The 4,588-nt window shown below is 48.6% G+C and overlaps 1 protein-coding gene across 1 annotated transcript in view; it reads right to left on the bottom strand.

Moving 5' to 3' along the window:
* SRRM4 (serine/arginine repetitive matrix 4) overlaps positions 1–4,588 on the bottom strand; it is a 144,538-nt gene that overhangs the window by 10,720 nt on the left and 129,230 nt on the right. The gene's annotated exons all lie outside the window — the stretch shown is intronic.

The raw sequence follows: 4,588 nt of genomic DNA, 5'->3' as shown, positions 1-4,588 counted from the left end.
CAAATGACAAGAAAAAACACACACCTTTCTGTACATCCTCACACTTGGCCCTGAACTTTGAGTTTTTGCTTTTTAGTGTTCTTGACAAGGGAGGCATCAGTTCTGTCTGATTTTCTCAGTAAGGGGACCTCAAGTCATCAACACTAACTTCCTGTCAGTCCCTTAATGCCCAAGTTGGATTTAAAAAAAAAAAAACAACAAAAAAACAAACCCTCGCTGAAAATGCAAATAGAGGACTAGAGTTTGCAACTATTAGGTGTCAAGATCAAAGGGACATGGAGGGGGGGGGTGGAGATGGGGGGGTATGCAAATAGAGGACTAGAGTTTGCAACCATTAGGTGTCAAGATCAAAGGGACACAGAGGGGAGGGGGGGTGGGGATGGAGGGTTGTGCTTGCAACAAAGGGCTTTTGGGGCTTGGAGATTTGGCTTTGGGGTGACTGGGAGTGAGGAGTTCCCAGAATCCTGCTTGGGGCCGACTAGGACAGATGAGGGAGTAAAGGAGGTGATGGAGAGCCTGCCCTTGGGAAGGCAGTGGGGGTGTTAGCACAATGGATGGTTTTCTTTAAGCGTTCGGACTATTCCCACAGCTGGGATGATACAGTGGGTTCAGTTCTGGGTCCCACCGATGGTACCACACTTATTTAGGTGTGGGGGACCCCTACCCTGAGCCTCCTCCAGTGAAAACTATCCCCAATGGTCAAGAAATTGTGAGGCCAACAAGGTGCTATCTGGATACCACTTCTCCAAGATGACTCTGGGTATCTGAGGTCCCAGAATTCTGTTTAAATGGCCCCTGAGCCCCCTTCAGGGTCTCTGCAGGCTTGTCTATGGATCTGTTTTTCTTGGGGATGGACCATGCTTCAAGTGTGTACACTCCCAGGTCCAAGGGTGGCTATTTGGACAGAACTATTTGGATGTTCAGGCTGAGGAGCCCACTTGCAATGTGTGGAAGGCCCATCATGGCAAAGGATGGGAGGAGAAAGGGAGGGGCCAGGGCCTCAGGGTAGGTTCTCCTCCATGCTGCCCTGTTATGGCGTCGCCCTCTCAGGGGTCTGAGATTCTGACTTTAAATCTGGCTTTTCAGATAATTTTGAAGGCTTGCCAAGATAGCAGAATGTATTTCATTTAAGTTTGCTGGCTTGATTTATAAACAATTAGACAGATAGTATGTGGGCTTCTTTTATACGCTTGCCCCGGGTCCCACAAATATTAGTGCAGGCCTCGCTATCCAGAGCCTGCCTCCTCCCCACTTTGTCCCATGCACTGTGGGCCTTTTGGGCTTTCTTAAGGAACCGTTTCTGCCTTCTCAGAAGTTGGTCATGAGGGTGATACATGGAGACACCGGAACTGTGAGAATAACAGAGATAACTCAAACAGCTCGAGATATCAGCTCTTGGACTGGAGAGGCGGGGCTTCCTTTGTGGAATCTCCCAGGAGGCTTTGCGTACAGACAAGGGGATGGTCCAGCTTTACCAAGTTCTACCCAGTGCGGCTGCTGCTTTACCTGCTTGGTGACCTAGCGAGCTTTGCGTTGGGAGAAGGGACCTCAAAATAAGGTTGCTCAGGTGGTTTTCTGGAGTGAGACTTCTTCATAAATAATGTAAAGGCCCTGTTCCTGTTTCACTTCCTCCTTTTTACCTTCCTATTTGCAGTTTGGATGTCACATCTTTCCCACCTCTGGGAAAGGTAACAAGTGCATTTCCACCACCTCTGTCGGAAATGAGAAAGCATCACGCCAGCCAGCTTGGCCCAGGGACCTGAGCTCTCAGGCTGGGGCTTGGCCCAGGGGTGGGCTCAGAGAATCTTTGCCTCAGAGATGTGAACATCTGGTGGCCAGGATATCACAAGTGAACCAGGCAAGCTCTTCTTGGAGGGAACCAGGCTCAATTGAGGGGGGCCTGTGAGTACAATGGTTTCCATTACCTCGTTTCTTGCTACCTGGGAGCATTCAGGCTGAGCCTTCCTCTACCCAGGTACTTGTTTCCAGCCTAGATTCCCAATTTCAAAGCATTTGCCCTGGTGCATCATGGGTTCCCGTGGGCAAGGATTTCACCAGAGTGGATACGGAATGGGACCTTGCCTTTTCTACCTTCTCAACCCCACACTCAGAGCGTCTCTACCCGACCATAACCAAACTCCACACGGAACTTGTGTGATTAGAACTGAGGACTATAAGACACTGTGCTTTTCCATCATCACCAGATGATGGAAATGTTCTCTCTGGGTTGAACCTGGTACCTGAAAATACTAATCTCTCATGCTTGTTTAAAAGTCCCATTTTTTTCTGGATGAATCTAAACCCTTTGATGCAAATGACAATGTCCTTTACAACCCAACTTCACAAAACTCATCTCTTCCACAACCCCGCCCCCCACAACCTCAAGCCAATGGATTGGTGAGTTTTCCTGGTTCCACCACATCTTGCTCTCCCAACCCCAGGCCATTTGCACGTGCCTTTCTCCCTCTGCCTAGAACACCGTTTTCCTCTTCCTCACTTCATGTGGCCAGATTTATTCATCCTCCAGTTTACATATTCCCTCATCTAGAAAGCCTTCTCTTATCCCCAGGCCAGGATAGCACAAAACTCTCTACTTCATCCATTCATCGAATCTTTCATTCATTCGCTCATTCAAAAACGAGTGGCTTTTGTGTGCTGCAGCGCTATTACTCAGTGGGGATGATTGTTTTATTGTCTCTCTGTCTGGGCGGGAGCTCGTTGAAGGCAGAAGCCATACATAACAGGTTCAGTGTTGTGCCAGGTACCTACCAGCCCCTGGCCCAGAGTGTGTGCTGAATGAACAAAGCTGCCCCACAGACTGTTGAAAGTCTGAGCTTGGAAGCCTGGACTCATGCTAATTTAATTCACTGGTAGAGATGGCTGGGTGATCAGGCCCTGGGGAGTTCTACCTGGGCGACCGCCAGTTTTGGTAATTGGATGAATTTTTAAGCTTCCATGATACTCAGAATAGTTCTAGGAAACTAGCTGGACCCTTGGCTGAAGGTCAGGTTCCCAAGACTAGTTCAAGGGTAGAGAGAACCTCTAGAATCAAGGTTTAGGGCCAGGCCCACGGCAGAGAAAAAAAATAGCCTCTGCCCCTCCTTGCTGTGGCCCTCCTCAGACAAAAGACCCAGGGGCTCGAGCTACAGATTCTCAACAGCATAAGTTCCAGGCTAAGGTGAGAAGTTCCAGACCTGAGCAGCCTTTCAGCTGGGTCTCCTCACTTCCTTTTCCATCCTCAGCTATTCTGGAGGTTAGGTTAAAGGATGAACTGGCTCTGGCCATTTATTTGCACACAACAGGGTTGCTGGCCCATACATGACTTGTTTGGATTATAAAAAGATGCTCCTCCTGAGTCAGAAATTATAAAAATGTGCCCCTTCTGGGCAGAGAAATTAGAAAAAAAAGATATACTTTTCTCTGAGCTGAAGCATCCCCAGGTTGGTCTTCACAACTGGCTTGATGAATGGAGGGTAGGTGGGGTTTAACCCCAAGGCACAGGACACAACCAGCATAATATAACATCCCTGGCAGGTACTGAACATATAATTCTTCTCACTCTATTTGACCTGCTTAGAGCATTACCTTGGGACAGGAAGGGGGTGGGGAGGGAGGAGGTGGTAGCCTGCAGACAGTCATTCTTGCTTCTTTCAGCTGAAATCTATTTGGTTTTGTCTTTATAAGTCTTGATGGGCTCTGTCTATATTTCCAGAGGACAGGCGCATTTTAATAAACTCATTAGAGATATCTGGATAGTTTAATGGCCTCTTAGCCTCAGACTCCACTTTCGCTGGAGTTTTCCACTTGCCCCACACAAAGAGGAGGAAAAATACAATCTAGGGGGTGCAGAGACAGACGGTGGGTCAGGGGGTGGGGAGGCGGCAGCCACGTGATGATGCAAAGGAGGCCTTCAAGTCACGAACATTGTGACAGGCAGACAAGAGAAGCCCCCATCTCTTGCCTCTGCCCTTCCATCTCTGAGTGTCTCCTTTTTAGCCAAATACTCTCTCTGGCACGTAAGATGCAAATAATCGCCCACTCTACGTTGACATGACGGGATGGCTCCCCTCTGCTCCTTCCTGTCTCCTCATTTAGATGACGGGCCTCTTAAATTCATGGTTGAAAAGCTTTTCTTCAAACACTGGGAATTTCTCTTCTAGGCAAGTAACTGCTCTCTGCCCCTTTACTCCCAGGTTGGCTGCAAAATGGTGCTTAAGATCCTCACTGGTCCACTAGACTCATTGTTGTCCAGTTACAGTGCCCTCAGGGTACCTGTGACCCTCATTTAAGACTGGGAACCCTCACACTAAGGCTCTCTCCTTTGGTCCACCCTGACCCCTTCCTCCATCTCAGCCTGGCCCCCGGTTTCATGTCTTCACAAGGGCCGACCTTTGGGGTTTGGCATGGAAATTCAACCCCTGTGAAATCTGCGTAGTCACCAAGTGAAGTAGCAACTGTCTTAAAATGGATTTTCTCAGAAATCGAGACAGGAATTTGAGTGTGGGTAGTTCATCCGAGAGGGCAAGGAACCTCTGTAAAGGAATGGGGAAGTGAGATGAGGGAGAGAAGCAGCCAATGGAAGATGCTA

This window comes from Pteropus alecto, unplaced genomic scaffold, assembly GCF_000325575.1.
Source record: "Pteropus alecto unplaced genomic scaffold, ASM32557v1 scaffold113, whole genome shotgun sequence".
NCBI classification, from domain to species: domain Eukaryota; kingdom Metazoa; phylum Chordata; class Mammalia; order Chiroptera; family Pteropodidae; genus Pteropus; species Pteropus alecto.
This window is presented reverse-complemented; position numbering and strand designations above follow the sequence as displayed.